Genomic DNA, 17598 nt, shown 5'->3' with positions numbered 1-17598 from the left:
TCTTTCCATCTCCACAAGGACTTGTATCATGACAGATCAACATTGTTTATCACGGATAACCAATGATGTATAAAGCTATGTAGTATAATAAATGATAAGACACGTGTTCTTTGCTTTGTTTTATTTTATATAAGAAGGTGTAACATTAAAATATATTAAAGTGCACATAAAAACACACAAAACTCAAGTACATACGGAGGGAGGGTTTTTTGTAGAATTTTTTTTTTATGTAGTAAATGTAGTCATCATTATACATGTGTAATTAGAACTGACTTTAATAAAAATGCTTTAATAAATGAAAAAAAAAGCTTTAAAGCTTAATGTATATACACATGTTCTATTATTTATATACTTTGTTATTTGCGCTTCTGGTTAGATGTTAACTGCATTTCATTGGCTCTCTACTTGTACTCTACAATAAAGTTGAATCTAATCTAATCTAATTTGGCATATATCAAATAAAATGGAAGTATTAGTGGAGACCACTGTACAGTTAGTTGGTCAAAACACTCTTAAGTTCATCTTATTGCATTTAATATAAATTTAAGCTTGAATACATTTTCATTAAATTGTAAATAACATGCAATTAACTGTCCAGAAACATTACATTCAATTACATTCATTCATACAGTATGCTAAAGTGTACTTCTTTCTTTCTTTCTTTCTTTTTTTTTTGAAAGCAAAGCAAATGTTATAATAGATTATTTATTTTGCCATTTTATGTATGATTTTTCCATCTTTCAGTATTGCTTCTTCTATAGACAGCCTGTATTGCTGGCACAGATGACTAAGTTTCTTGAATCTAGCTTTGTAATTTAGCTTGCAAGTATAAAAAAGCACTGGAAAAGCAAATAAAAATCAATTTACAAAGTTGCCGTGTAGGAAGATTACTTCTCTATGCTTGTTGTTAATGTCTAATATTGGTGTACTATCTTGCAGTAAAATCTGTTCATTCACTGTTTTGCATTCACAAATCTGCATACATAATTTGATACAGACTTGATTTCCGGAGTTTGCACCTGGAGCATTGAGAACAGACAAAGATGTTCACTTAGACATGTTCAAAGGTAGCAACAATGTTTACATTGCAAATTAAACAAACATAAAAGCTCTCAGAACAAAAAATTACAAGTGGGTAAAATAATTAAAGTTGGAGCAATGAATGGCCTAATGTGACTTCTTATATAATTAATACAGATAAAAGCTAGACTAAAAGCAGCTAGTCTTGCTTAAGGTATCCTGTTAATTAGTGACCACAGACACACTCAATATTGTGAAGATACTTATCAAGGTTATTGATAATGTCAATTTAACACCAGAGAGCCCTTAATTTAGCTTGGAGTGTTGAGCACCAAATGTAACATAAACCAGTCTTAAGTGTAAATACTTCGAAATTGAGATTTATACATAATCTGAAAGCTGAATAAATAAGCTTTCAATAGATGTATGGTTTATTAGGATTTGATAATACCGTATTTGAAAATCTGGAATCTGAGGGTACAAAAAAAAAAAAAAAAAAAAAAAAAAAGAAATTAGTAATAATACTGAGAAAATCACCTTCAAAGTTGTACAAATGAATTCTTAGTCATGCATATTACTAATAAAAAAAAAAAGTTTTGATATATTTACGATAGGAAATTTACAAAATATCTCCATGGAACATTATCTTTACTTAATATCCTAATTATCTTTGGCATAAAAGAAAAATCTATAATTTTTTTTTTTTTTTGGACCTACTTCAGATCCAGGTCCAGGATCATAACTGTGATATAACAAGCATCCCAATTAAACAACCCTCCTGCTTTTGCTAAATCAAATTAGCATATTGCCTTAATGTTTAGTTAGGATTTAACATTTAGATTTAAATTTAGCTATTACATTTATATATTAACATTTAGATTACAATTGCAATCTCTTTCAAAGATTTTATCTATAAATAATTTTTTACATTTAACATAACATTTAAATGTATACAACATGGGAAATGTGAAAACTATTTGTTATTTTAGACAAATCCACTAAACTTGTGTGGGTTTTGTTACTAAATTTGAAGGCCAGTATTTTTTTAAACACTAAAAATATTTGCTTTTATTTAAATTTTTTAATTTAGACCTATTTCAAAAATATTGTTTATATAAAAAGTAGTGGCTCCTTATTTAATATTTGTATATATTTTACATTTAATTTAGACACATATTTGCTAAAACAGTGTTGTTTTGTTGCTAAATTTTGTTGGGGGCCGGGCTTACTTGGGGAAAGTGAAAAGTGGGGGACAGCAGTGGGGTTTGAGTGGGCAATAAACCACATAAAGATGTTTTCATTTCTCACTCCGGATTAGAGCGAGACAGTATGAGATGTCTGTTTGATGGAGTGGTCTCAGTCCTGCGTTTCGATGCTAACAGCATTAGCTTTATCTTACCCTGGTAAATAATCTGCGTTGGCGACTATTCCACTCCATCAGTCAGCTCCTCATTAGCTGCCATGGTAACCTGCCGGTTTAAACCAGTGCACAGGATGTTAAACATGAAGCCCTGTGGGACGGCATGTCTTGACTTAGATAAATGGCCAAGATCAATCTCTACTCCGGCCTGGTGTTGTTAGAAGGGCTGTATCTCTCTAAAGTGCTGCTGAGTGACATTGATCTGGTCTCAGCTGAAATAGAACAGGATGAAATACTGGGGAAACATATAGTTTTGATCACCATACACATAAAAAAAAAAACAACAACAAAAAACAATATAAAGCATTTACAAGGCACTGTCACATTAGCAAAACATTTTTTTATTTTTTATTTGCAATAGTGTAGCATAACATATAAAGCAGCTCACACAGAAGTAATTTTCAAAACAAGCAGTGTTTTGTTGATGAACACACATTAATCGCAGATTACTATTGAAATGACTGCATTTTGCCCAAGAAATTCCACAAATTTTGCACAATAAATGTGACCACACCTCTATTTGGAATAAAACACAACGTTGAGTGATTTGAGACATATCATCTGCACCCAGGTTTTTGCCAGTACAATGTAGGTTAGCGTCACAGATCTTATTCTCCTGTCAAGACATGTCGACCTCTTCACTTTCACAGGGGTCAAGGTTAAAGCCTCTAATGCATTCAAGCGGCTGCATATGACAATAATATGTGTGTGAGTGTGTGGGGGTCTGTCTGTCATTACAAAGCACTCAGACAGAGAGTGCTCATTGATTACAAGAAATACTGCATCCGTCATCTGAACCACCTCTGGGCCAACAAGAGCCAGAAACTGAGACAGACTCTAATGTTCATCTTTATTCACATAGTATATTTTATCAGTCTTATTTAGTTGAATTATTGTGTGCTACTTCTTAATTTATTACTTAGCTTTATTATTTTATTCAGCTTTATTTGTTATTTCACTTTATTTTCATTGTCTGAAGCTACAACACTTCTGCAATAAAATGGGATTGATTTGGCAATAAACCATAGTAAACTAGAACTAAAAAAATGAGAGGAGGGGGGAGGGGGGAGGATGGAGAGTGTGATAGGGTTAACATCTGGGTCCATTGGCAAACAGAATCTTTATTCAAATTTAATTTTGGCCTGCATTTACCATTTACTGCATTGGGATTGGATTCAAACTGGTGTGTGATACTAGTGCTCTTTTTGCTACTAAGAAAAACACATATAATATATTTTGATACTATGAATGGAAAGTGCTGAGTGTCTGCAGCCGTCTCTGTGCCGTTTTTGTCCTGTCAGCGAGAAGCTTTCAGTCAAATTGAGTTGTCCTGAGAGATTTCATTGAGACCGGCCTCCAGAGGTCAGGATGAGGTCACCACCTTACGACCACAACATTAGTCATTCACATCCACATAGCAAATCTGGCATGACACACTGGAGCTTTTCAGAGCTAAACCAGACATAGAGAATGAGAAAAAGGTGATATCATTACAAATGTCAAAAATGTGTTGTTGTTTTTTCCTTACACACAGCACCAGTTGATGTATCACTTTAGACGAATCTGTCTCTCTTTGTGAAACTGAATCAATCACAAAAACAGGCAGTGACACATTGTAATTTTGATTTTTTTTTTTTTTTGCCATATGTGTTGTCACATGGAGTTCTTCTTCTTCTTCTTCTTCTTCTTCTTTACTCATTTCTTACTTGACAAGTGTGCATTTTGGACCCTATAGTTTGTAGTTCTGTGCTGCATTACATTCTTGATATCTTGAAATTTTGAACATAATGGCATTCTGATGCGGATGATGTGGATAAAGAAATAAATCACTGATACTACCATTAGCTTTGCAATTGTTTGATTGCCAACAAAGATTTTTGTTTAGTGATAAACAATGACAATAATGACGATGATATGCTATACTACAATTTGTTGATAAAATTAATGTTTATCATGAACTAAATTACTTCTCCCTAGGTGCCATCGTGTTTAAGTGAAATCAGAGTTGTGGGTTTCAGCATGAGTTTCCAATCTGAAACTCCAACTTCTGGTGGCACTGCATTTGCTTTTATCCAAATAGGAAGCTGGAAATTCTGACTTGAATGAAATGCTAGCACAGGTGCATCTCAATAAATTTTAATGTTTTGGGAAAAGTTTATTTATTTCAGTTATTCAACTCAAATTGTGAAACTTCAATTCAGTCAATCACAAAAATCAATTCAGTGCACACAGACTGAAGTAGTTTAAGTCTTTGGTTCTTTTAATTGTGATGACTTTTGCTCACATTTATCAAAAACCCACCAATTCACTATCTCAACAAATTAGATTATGGTGACATGCCTTATCCACAACATTCTATTTTATTGAGATGCACCTGTATATTGACCAGATTTCTGGTAAAATACATTATGTTTACGACACACACTGTTGCATGAGTGGGCCAGCTGACCAGTTAAAGCTGACTAGAAAGGTAGGCATTAAATATATTGGAACTAAAAAATAAATAAAAAGTATTTCTGTAAGTAATTTAAAGTATGAGAAAAATTATGTTTTTTTATTTTGAAATTGTGTAAATGTATTCAGCAGGCACCGAAAATGAACTTGTAAATTAGTGTAATATTTTTATTTTAAATTCTTCAACGTTATAATTTGATCATTTAAAAGAGGGATTGAAATCTAACTTCTTCTATTATGACCACTGCAAATTGTGTATATTGTACTGTGATAAACAAAAGAAGGAAAAAAGGGGTGAAATTGAAAATTACAAACTGCATGTGATGATATGATGTATTTTAAAAGCATGTACAACCAAATATTGCAAATGTTGTTTGAAAAACAGTAACATCTCTATGGAATTACATTTGTTTCAATAATAATGAACGAAACTTTATAAAACTGAATGTAACTTTTTCAGAAACTATTAAAAATATGCCATTACAAAAGAAGAAAAAAACAATGAAAACAGAAAAAGTGCACTCAGTCGCACAAATTTAACAGGCTCTTCAAATATGCTTCATTCTTTGTTAATGTTTTTCAAAGATTCGTTTTCGCTAATTGTGGATTCTGAATTCATTGCCACAGATTTCGCTTACGTTTCGCAGTTTTTCGTTTGGTGTTTTGACACAAACCTCTCGTGGGGACTTAACAGTTATCTACTCTGATTGGATAGTGAGCTTTTGATGGACAGGTGCTCTCTGACCGGGAAGTACAGACGCCACTCAGTGGCGCACATATTGGAAAACTCTCACGGTGATTTGTATTACTCAATATGTAAATAATATTTGACCTTCGATCGCCTCAGTCTGTAAAGATGAGCTCTTGTCCTTCAAGGCAGCCTAAAGTGAGCTTGTGTTACTGAATGACAATAATAACCCGCAACAAACTGTAGCACACTGTAACATGAAAAACTTGTATCGATGTTACTTCAGTAACACAAGCTTACTTCAAGTTGCCTTGAAGGACAAGCGGAGGAGGAAGATGATGCCGCTCTGTGTCTGTCTCCTTAAAGCTCATCTTTACTGAGACGATCGAAGGTCAAATATTATTTATATTTATTAACACAAGGTACGACGTATTGCATTCAAACCACCACGAGAGCTTTTCTTTTTCTACTTTTATTAATGCAGAGAACAAAAAACATACAAAGGTATAAACATACATCACATAATATCCACCACAAAAAGAACACATAAAAAATAAAATGAGGGCAAAAATCTAAACAAAATTAAACAAGGAGATCAAAGGCAGAGCAAATCTAACAGTCCTTATTGCTTTTTTATTAGACACTGAGATTACATTCAAGTAGATTCCATTTCTTTTATGAAAACAGAGAAGACAGTTTTACAGTTGGAGAATTTGCATTTGTGAACGTGAAATTTGTTTAGAATTTTTTTTAAATTAATAACAAAATTGTTATATTTGGGGTCAGAGTCATAATACCCAAATATAATATTTTTTCATATGTACTGAGAAGCCTGGCAAACACACCAATATCATCCCAGAGTGTAGTGACATGACCAACATAAGTGTACAGTTTCTTCAGAACTCGAACAAAAAGAGTATGTACGATCAATGTCAGATTTAAATCTTTGTATAAACTTCTTTTACAGGGTAGAACCTGTGTATAAGCTTAAAATAAATGTCTTTCACTTTTTCTGTGAAAAAGAATTTTTTGCGGTAAAGACCAGATTTAATCTGGGTGGCGTCTGTACTTCCCGGTCGGAGACCAACTGGCCATCAAAAGCTCACTATCCAATCAGAGTAGATCACTGTTAAGCCCGCCCCCACGAGAGGTTTGTGTCAAAACACCAAACGAAAAACTGCGAAACGTAAGTGAAATCTATGGCAATGCATTCAGAATCCACGATTAGCATAAACGAATCTTTGAAAAACATGAACAAAGAATGAAGCATATTTGAAGAGCATGCTAAATTTGTGTGACTGAGTTCATTTTTTTACATTTTCATAGTGTTTTTCTTCTTTTGTAATGGCATGTTTTTGATATTTTCTGAAAAAGTTATGTTCAATTTTATAAAGTTTCGTTCATTATTATTGAAACAAATGTAATTCCATACATCTGGACACCTTATGTTGTGTCCTTTGAATTTGTATGTGTGCACCATTTGTGAATGTACATCAGTGGACAAATGATACTAATGTGAATTTAAATGCCTTCATCTAATTACATTTATGTCTGGTACACGTTCCTGATATATTTAGATGAAATGGAGAGTATGCGAGCAAAAGACAGAGTCAGAGAGAGAGGCATATGGCATCATATTCGCTTCTCAGCCTGCATGTCTTTGCATAATTCATTCTGTTGTTTTCCAAAACCTCATAAACTTCGAAGATCATTTTAGGAGCTTTAGAAAACAAAACAAAAGAGACTAATGTGATTTCAGAGAGAGCAATAGAGCATTTTCACCCCTTTGAATCCATCAGCAAAATCTTGGAGGTGAAATTCATTAGCTTGCAGTCTTCATTTATCTCTAAGTGAGTCTAGATGACTGTGTATCTGAATAAATCTCTTTTTTTTCACTTTCTCATTCTCTCTCTCAGGGGTCTGAACAAAACAAAAAGCTTTATTAACAGTCTGTAGGCCACCTGTGCAGCAGGTGAGCATTGATGACCTGGTAAGGCATCTCCCGCCGTCTCTTCTCAGGCTGGATCGGTCGCGTACGTCCCCCAGCAGAAGCAAACGCTTCCCCCGCTGCGCAGTCAAATGGTCTTTTCCTCCCTACAGCCTTACAATCTAATAACGCACAGCTTCCCTCCACGGTGAAGAGCTTTTAACGATTGCTGACGCCCACACTCTCTCCATCGCCCCACATGCTCCCAGTTTTTAAAGTAATTCAAGAGCTAAAGGAGCCGTTACAGCAGAAACGTGTACTCCCAATTAAAATTGGATCATGGGGTGCCCTCCTACTCCCTGGCTATGACCACCTCTCATAGTTCAAGAAGTTCCCAGTTTATTTTCTGTCAAACACAGAAACGCAAACTTCAGGCTTGAGTTCATAATAACATTGATAATAAAATTGATTTCTCTTTCTTCATCTATAAAGTAATTGTAGGGGCTGGAGCCGAAAACAGTCTCTTCCTTCTCATGCTCCTCTTTTGGTTTGAGGTTAAGGAAATTGGAGCTGCCTTCGAAGTGCTTGACAGTGGAGAGGCCGGCGGGCTTGACTACAGAGCAGCCATTGTTTCTGGGCTTAGGACTTAGGCACCATGCCACAATCATCGGGAGACAAGAATCCGAACAAATTATCATCATCAAGTCCCATTCGGAAGCAGGCATTAACCATCTGATCGCTCCTGCTCAAAAGATGTATGATACTCAGGAACTCCTCCACATATCACTCCAAAGACTGTCCATCCTGTTGGATGTTCCAGAGTAACTCCTCAGCCTGTTTATACTTTGCTGGTCCATTGCTCTGTCATGGCTTCTACTGTGTTAGAGTAAGGAGAACAAAGACACAAGAGATTCAGGGGACATGGGACAGGCAACTCTTTAAATACAGAACTAAATGAGGGGAATTGACGAGACACATCTGAGCAAATGACAGACACAGTGGGCGTGGCGTCAGGCCTCGGAGAGGCTTTTATTAACAGAAAACTGAAATAAAAGTGGCCAAAGGGGAAAATTGGCCAAAACAACAGCGAATCTGGTGTCCTCGTCATGCTGCGGGGTTCGTGTTTGTCAGGCAGTGTTCATGGAGGAAGGGTCCAGGTAAGGGGCTGAGTCTGCACGCGCTCCCCTCTTCGATCCGGGGCGCGAGGGGCAGCGACTTCTTCTAGCGGCCGCATCCTTCAGGCACATTGGGCTTTTAAACAGCGGTGGTGATGAGGCTCTTTTTCCTTCAGGTGTGCCCCATCACATGCCGCCAGCCCTGGCTCATCCAGCGCCCCTCCTTTCTCACACACCCACTCCAGTCGGGAGCCTATATATATTCCTGTGATGCACAGAATAGTTTTCTGTATCATTGTTCCAGTCTTCAGTGTCACATGATCCTTTAGAAATCCTTCTAATATGCTGATAAAACAGTAGCACTGTATGTAGTGCTGTCATCATATGACCTCACTATGTTTGTCAGAAGATCTCATCACATACAGTAGCGTGTTTAATTCTAGTTAGTATCCAATCAAATTGCAACACAGATTACACAGAATCAAAATGCAAACACAGATTACTTCCGGTTCATCCATCAAAGTGGAAATGAATGATCAAGTCGAACACATTTCATTGAGGGATACAGAATTAATTGCAGTGTGCTCATTTTAACAAGTGTAGTAGTTAATTTGGATATTCTGTGCATATACAAATATTTGCATAATGTGTATAATACACATACTACATATACTGGTATGCTATGCCAAACCTAACCTTCTTCAGATCTCCAGGTTAAATTTTACCATTATGCTCATTACTCACAGCTGCTGGTGCATCCATCTTGGAGAGGTGAGTGAGAGAATTTTGGACCTCTTAAAAAACCTATGAGCCGAACACTCACTAGGGGCTTTTTGCTTTTAGAGTATGAAGTCACCGGTGCGTGTGAGGAAGAGCACTGTGTGTTACTTTAAGTGCATATTCAGTTTGGTCAGTAGGAGTTTAAGCTGGTAAAAGGGTCTGTAATTTAGCTGAGTGCCTTTCTCTGTGGCCCACCACTATCAGAGCTGATTTATGACACCACACTGCCTGATGTATGCAGTTTACTGTGTCCGTTCAGCAAACAGACAGGTCAATGCATATCAGTTCAATTAGTTAACTACATTATTTCTTGAAAGCAGTGTATACTGTGCACTGCACTGAGACAAAGAGACATATTATATTAGATTAAACTACAATAACAATTATATTATAGACCTGTAGGATGACCTTTAATGGTCCGCGTCTATACTGAAATGCATCTGGCTTGACATGATATAAAAAATATACATGTCTCCAGTCATAATCAGTGAAGTTGTCTAATTAGTCAGTTTGATGAACCTGCATTTTAGAGAACGTATTTGTAAAGTTAAATGTATTAATATGAATTTTTATTTGTTAATTACTACAGTAACTCATGACATTTACATTATAGACAGAATCTGGTCTTTGTCTATTTTTGTACAGTATTTGTTTATTCATTTATTTAGGCTTAGTTATTTAGTTATTTAGGCTTCCTTCCTTCCATCCTAAATTAATAAATAAATTCAGTTCAATTCAATCCAATTCATTTCTTACCAAACCCCCATCGAACAGTTGTGTAAATCTTTTTTGTTTGGCTGCTTGTTTGTATGTTTGTTTTCTAACCATATGCATTTATTTTGAGAATAAACTAGGAAACAGCTATACAACACTTAAATAATTGAACAATAATTTAAGATATATAGAAAATGCTACTGTTTCTGAAGTGTAGCATTGAGCTGACAGCTGACTGTCCTGTGTTAGTGAATATCCTGAGGTAAAGTGCCTTCTTGACATTTCCAATAATCTTACAGATGGGTGATGATTGGGTTGACTGGTCAAAGACGATTCCTGAAATTTACATGTAATTGCAACTATTGTTCAAAATCTTTTATAACTACATACAATCATCTCTAACTACATCAAATTATCTTTAACTACACAAAATAATCTTCTTATAGGATAATTTCCTGTAATAAGCTCATGCTGCTCTTTACTGGTGATATCATTTGAAAGTCACTGAAATAAATTCACCAACCCTGGTCATGTGATGGTAAATATTATTCTATTCTATTCTATTCTATTCTATTCTATTCTATTCTATTCTATTCTATTCTATCTTTTAAACACACACACACAAGCCTCTTACAGTTTATAATTTTGGCTAATTGCTGTTCATGTCACCTGTCTGCCCCACTGATTCAGGTTTAAGGAGTAAAGCACCTTCAATCCTAACTGACAGAAAGAGAGAAAGAGAAATTTGATGGTTTAGCAATCTGACACTCGGTTTTCTCTAAATCCAGCCTCACTTAATGAGAGCTCCCAAAACTACTGACTTACTTACAGAAAGAGTATCTTTGAGTTTCATGTTTTTGTACACCATTTGGTGATTAGTAAAATAAGCACATTATCATGTAGAATAAATATTGTTTGGGATTTAGTACATTTTTGAAAATATAATTTTTTTCAATATTCATTCTGACACAAATGGACTTTTCACAATTTTAGCTATTTTATTTTTTTACCCCAAGTTAACATAATTCTGGTTCTTGTACCATTTTTTACAGTGTTCATATACTTTATCCTGGGTAAGTGATCAATCTAGTCAGTTTTCACATTGATTTTGCATTGTATATTTGTAAGATAGATTTTTGTTAACGTTCTAATTTGCATATTTATGAATATGCATTGCATAATGTTTTTTTTTTTTAGAACATAATTACATGTGGAAACAAGTTGTCATAGATACAAATGTATGCATCCATGTATTTGGCTATATGTTTCAGGCTTTGGACATCTGAAATTAACAAAAATTTCCTCAGACATAAAAAATTTAATCAAAGCAATATTTGTAAAACTTTATGCAACAATATAAAGAGGATTTGTGGTTTCTGATTGGTTGTTTTGATAAATTACACCTTAGACAGTCTGAAATAAAAATAAAGTGCCAACCCGCAGTTTTTGCATTTGGAAGATGGGGTTTTGGGGCCTGAGAGTTTTTAAGTCTGCAAAATGGTAGAAGCTAAAAAAAAACAGCTGCAGTCACTTACAGCACCTTTAACCTGTGGTCAAAAAGTTCCCTTTCAAGGGGACTTCGAACTGCATCCTCTAGGGGGCGCTATGGGGAACACCTCATCGTGACCAGTGTCTGAAGCATACATTGAATAAACACCAACGAGTTGGCCGGCGACAGCTTCTGACGTCCCTACCGGCGCGACTATAAACAGGCACCGGGAGAATACATCATCTTTTTCGTCTTTACTGACTGTTCTGTTTGAAGCAGGCATCTGAAAGAACTGGTAAGAGCGATCTTTCTCTGTCTATCATTGCGACTACTAGTGAGCATTTAGACAATGTGTGCATCCATATCTGTGTTATTTGACACCCATTGACTCACACAATATTTGCGTCATTTGTTTGGGTGAAGATCATGCACGCAATGTCTTTGAGGAGGCAATCTACTTGCATTGTGAGTGTTTTTTCAGTGAAAAAGCTCCGCTCCTGTTCGTCTCTCTTTCCGAAAAAAAAGAAGAAAAAAAGGCATGTCAGACTGATCTACTAAGAGACCTGGATAGAGGCGAGGGCCTTTCTCCTGATCAGGTAGCCAAGCTGCGCCGCACAACAGATCTCTCTCCATGCCCATGCTACCAAGCAGGCTGCCTCTGCCATGGGCAGGACTATGGTGGCCATGGTGGTAGCGGAGAGACATCTGTGGATGAACCTGGCAGACATCAGGAAGAAAGAAAAGGCTTTCTTCTCGATGCTCAGGTTTCGCCTTCTGAACTTTTCTGTATTTCCGTTGAGGCAGTGTTCGAGAAATTCGGGCAGACGAAGGCGCTCTCCACTGCTTTCAGATCCTTCTTACACAAATGTCCAGGTCTGAGCCTGAACAACATAGGGGTCCTGGCCTGTCTCGATCTGAGGATCAAAGATGGGCACAGAAGGCTAGTGTCATGACTCGCGCTCCACCTCCGCCTGTGGGTAGGGGTAAGAGGAATCGTGGGTCATGAGGAGGTAAGCAGAACTTAAGGGAAGTGATCCAGACGAGGCAGCATTCTCGTCCAAATCAGAGTGATACCTAGGTCAGAGGTGATGCTCCACTCGCCAGAAGATGGTAAAATTTGAGCTTGCTTCTCCCGTGCGGTTCAGTGCCTCTGCGATGCTTAGGAACCTTTAGGTACTCACACTAAGCTCTGTGTACTTTCTGAAAACCACATGGTGGTTAGTGTGCATGTGAACATTTTGCGCACTTTTTAAAATCCATGTAAGTGGCAAGTGTTCACACAAGACTCCAAGAAATCCTGTACGGTAAGGGTTTAAGCGCTTCACCTCGTTCCCTTTCTTGAGATGATAAGACCTTTGTTCCTTGGGATCCATTCAGCCAGTGTGTTTGTTTATAGACTTCAAGCATTGCTTCCCTCGACATGGGGGGCTATTTGGGCGATTCTTGTGGTAGTGTAGCAGCGCTCCCCTTTCCCAAGAAGGGTTGCCTATGAGTGCGCTACTCTGAATTCGGAGTTCTCCTCTCATATGAGACTCCATTCTCTGTTTTTCCCCCAGAGCGCTCAAGCATTATTTCCACAGATCGAGTTGATGTCTCTCAAACATACTTTTTTGAGATGTACCATTCCATCTATGAGCTGTTCTATCAGAGTGCCATGAGAGCTCTTCCTTAGAACAGTATTTGAAAATCCATGCTATGGTAAGTGTGCACGTGAAGTCTTTGCTTACTTTCTGAAATCCACACTGTGGTAGGTTCACACGCTAGTGTTCTGCACTCTTTCTAAATTCCTATATGGTGAGCACTTCACGTGGTCGCTTCGTGCCCTTTCGTTGGTGTTTTTTTAAATGTATGCTTCATACACTGGTTACAATGAGGTATTCCCCATAGTGCCCCCTAGAGGACCCTTCTCATTCCCTACTCAGGGAACCATGGTTACATTCGTGACCTGAGACGATTCTGACCCAGGGTTAAATGTAGTGTTAAAATCCCTTAAAACGAGTCTACCACAGTGCTTTTGGGTTTTCAGATTGTGGTCAATATGAGAGCAATAACACAATTAGACAACCTAGAACAACCTCAGAACTAGGAAACAGATGGCAATTCTTCAAAAATACAAAATGTAAACTTCCAGTTACAGCCAGCAATAACCAAGACAATAACACTAACACATACTGTGCACAGAAAGCTTATCTATATAGAAAAATATTTTTACAATTTAAAATAACTGTTTTATATTTTTATATATCTTAAAATGTAATTTATTGTCATTTATAATCCTGAGGTGGCAAAGCTGTATTACTCTAGGGCTACATGATCTTTCAGTTTTAACTTTAAATTTAATGCATCCATGATGATGGATATTGAACATTTTTATTATTATTATTTTAAATTAACATTGATAATAACGTCAGAATTATTTTAGAAGGTAATGTGACACTGAATATTCAGCTTTGCCAATTAAATTACATTTTCAAGGTTTTTTGTTTTACAAGCTGTTAACATTTCTAATTATGTGTGCTTAACTTGATAAATATTTGCTTGCCACCACATATCAAAGATTCTCAGAAATAATATGTACATGTACTATGAAAACCTGCAACTGAACTGAATTGATACTGTATTGAACTCTCTTTTCACAAAATGTATGTCTCATTGATTGTTTCACTCAGAAATACATTATATCACAGAGGTAAAATGGATTCAGAATCATTCAATGTCACTTTAAAAGTATTTCCTTTGTCAGCATATGATACTTTGAGAGGACAGAGCTCAGTTTGACTGGGCTCTAACCCTAATTAGTCCCCTAAGTGCTAACCGGTCTCTAACGGACACTGGCTGCTGTCAACAAAGCACTATGGGAAATGAAAAATCTATCCCCTTCTCAGCTTTCTCCTTTCCTTCATCCTCCATCTTTATGTACCACACCGTCCTGCTTTTACTTCCATTACCACCCCATCTATCCTTTCTTTTAGAAATGTCAGGATTTCTCCTGAATGTGTGTGCTCAGACCTCAGCATGACCTCATCCTGGTGTGAGCATTTCTGGTGGCAGTTCTGCACATGGATTCGGGAAGCACAAAGTCTCGGAGGGGGTCCACCGTACCGGCACACAGGTGGAGAACCCCAGCGACGTGTGACAGTGAAAAACGCTCCCAGGAGGAACTCTCTCTGACAGGCCAGCAGGCTCAGCCTGTCTGCACGTCTCAAATATGCAGATGAGAGGAAATAGAGCAGGAAGGGGAAATGTGTCATTCACATATGGCTTTGAATGTTGTTTTTACTGTTACTTTTAAAAGAGAGTGCAGCAGTTCCTGTGGCTGGTAGGGGTGGAAGAGAGTCTTGAGTCCAGGTTTGCATGTTCATCATCTTTTTAAACAAAGGAATGGACATGTTTCAGTAATCAGGACTCAGTTTGATCTAAATGTGGATTACTTGTTATATTCTCTGACAGAAAATATAGAATATATATATATATATATATATATATATATATATATATATATATATGTAGGATGCTTATTTAGGACAACTAAATATTGATGAATACACTGAAATAAAGAAAAAGAAAACATCTATTATTCTCCCTCATTTTTTTTTTTTTTTTAATAGAGTTTTCTTACGTGGAATACAGATGGAGAATTTTAGCACATTGTGAAAGATACTAGTTTCCATATAATTATGTAAAGAATAGGGACAAATGCTGTCAAGCTCCAAAATCTTAATGGATATTCTACATTCTACTGTGCAAAATGTATATTATATCCCCTTATTGCTTGAGCTACACGAAAGTACGGAAGGGCAAAAAAAAAAAATTAAAAAAAAAAAAAAAAAAAAAAAAATATATATATATATATATATATATATATATATATATATATATATATATATATATAATTATAGATATTCATTTGAGCTGTTAATTCAGGTATGTTCTCTAATCCTGCTGATAAAATGATTTTGTTCTCTCTGTACCAGTGTAATGTGGCCATGTGCCTCACTTGGGCTTAGGGTTCTGTTCTGAATGTCTTATTGTTCTGAATGAATCATCATCTGACAGAACCACTCAGAGATGATGAAAACAAACAGAGAACTGAAACTTAACTCACACTCACACACAGCAGGAAATTATCTTCCTGACTGACAACTGCAGTTAAAGAAAGACATTTACTAATATATTTAATGTATTAATAATATATAGGGAACTGATTGAGATGCAACCACTGACAAAATTCATTTATTAGCAGATATGCATGTCTAAATTATTTTTCTTCTTTGAAAATGCACTCAATATTGTTGTGTGTACTGCACTGATTTTTGTCCAATCAAATGCTCTTTAGGATAAGAATTTACCATCCACTAATATGGTCGCCGTAATTTTGCCAAGTAAGACATGTTTCTGGATCAACATTGTAACGGAAACAGGTCAATTTAGCTCAAAGGGAATCATTTAAGATTTTAAAGGGAATTTGAACAGAATCACTGTTTCACGGCTGGTCACTGAGACGCCCTGCGATTCAGTGAACGAGCCGTTTAACATCAAATCTGCGCTGGATACTTATATCCAAACTATAGTGAAACACTATCAATTAGCACAGTAACAAGATCGGCTGTTTAAGACATTAACTTGTAAGCACAAAACACAAGATAATTCTCTTTTCAATATGAATAAGGCTTTATTAGATAAATCTAAGACATATAAACTAATCTAACACATAAACGCATGCACTCATACATTCATACAAGTTGCAGGAAGATCGAAAGTTAGGGAAAGATGAGTTTAAGAGAATGGAAATATGGAATCCCAAGTTTACAGCAATACGTTAAATTGCATAGACATGAACAACCATCAATCAAGTAATTAGCCCTCGCATTGAGTTCCTCAATGAGGTTAAAATTATATTAGATACACCACCAGTAAAGGTCAGAGTCTGGAGGTAAAGTTACTTGCGTCTCCTGTGAAAAAGGAGTCTCGGGGAAAAGGGCTATCCCGAAGTCGTTGATTGGCTGGAAGTTCAGACGCTGAAGTGAGGTCTTGGGAAGCTCGTGGTTGTTGGGCGTTAGCTGAAAGTGCAGAGTCGTGTGCGCTGGTTGAAGTTGAACGGGCACCCGAGGTCAGGCGTCGGAGACTCGATGTTACAAAACTTAACTCAGAACACGAAACTCTCAAACGGAAAAGAAAAGAAATAAAGTTTGACGAGCCAAGGTTGTGTTCCTTCTCATCGTGGCTAAGTAGCAGCAGGCTTGCAGGCCAAAGCACGCTGGAACCACGCTCAAACAGTGATGACTAAACAGCATGGCTAGAGAAGCTAAAGCTAGGTAGCAAAGCTACAAGCTAAACGCTAAGAGCAGGCATGACTGATAGCACAAGCAAGGCTAGAACTAAAAGCAGACATGGCTAATAGCAGCAGCATAGCTAGAGACTAAAAGCAAGATTTTATGGTGTCCTTGGTTTTTAAACTGGCCTGTTGGCCACACCTCAAATGTTGTCTTGACCAATCAGATATTTTCTTGGCTCAGGGGTATCATAAATCATTTTTTTATCTTACCAAGCATACGGTCTGAATTTTCCTGCTCTGGCAGGGTCTAATTTTGGACATGATTCCTATAACACAAATATGATACATGGGACAAATAAATTATTATCTGTATTAATTCAAGCAAGCAGATTCGATCACACACATACCAAACACAATTATGAATCATTAAGCTATGCCATAGTTATTAAAAAAAACATACACAATAAGTGATTATAACATGATAGTCAAATGTGTGGGTTACACATAAATGAATATGGAGTGATGCGATGGACTGATTCATTTATAAGTCTTTTTGAGTTCATTCTGGTCCATATATATGTACAAAAGCAGTTTCTTTGCCATTCTCATGACAAAGAGATGTTCTGTGGAGACAGAGGTTACAAGTCCCCCCCCCTTAGGAATTTCAGTCTGGTTCTGCTGGGTGGGGGGAAGTCAATGGAACTTGTGCAATACTC

This window comes from Carassius auratus, chromosome 43 (genome assembly GCF_003368295.1).
Source record: "Carassius auratus strain Wakin chromosome 43, ASM336829v1, whole genome shotgun sequence".
Taxonomy (NCBI): Eukaryota; Metazoa; Chordata; class Actinopteri; order Cypriniformes; family Cyprinidae; genus Carassius; species Carassius auratus.
Note: the sequence above shows the minus strand (reverse complement) of the source record.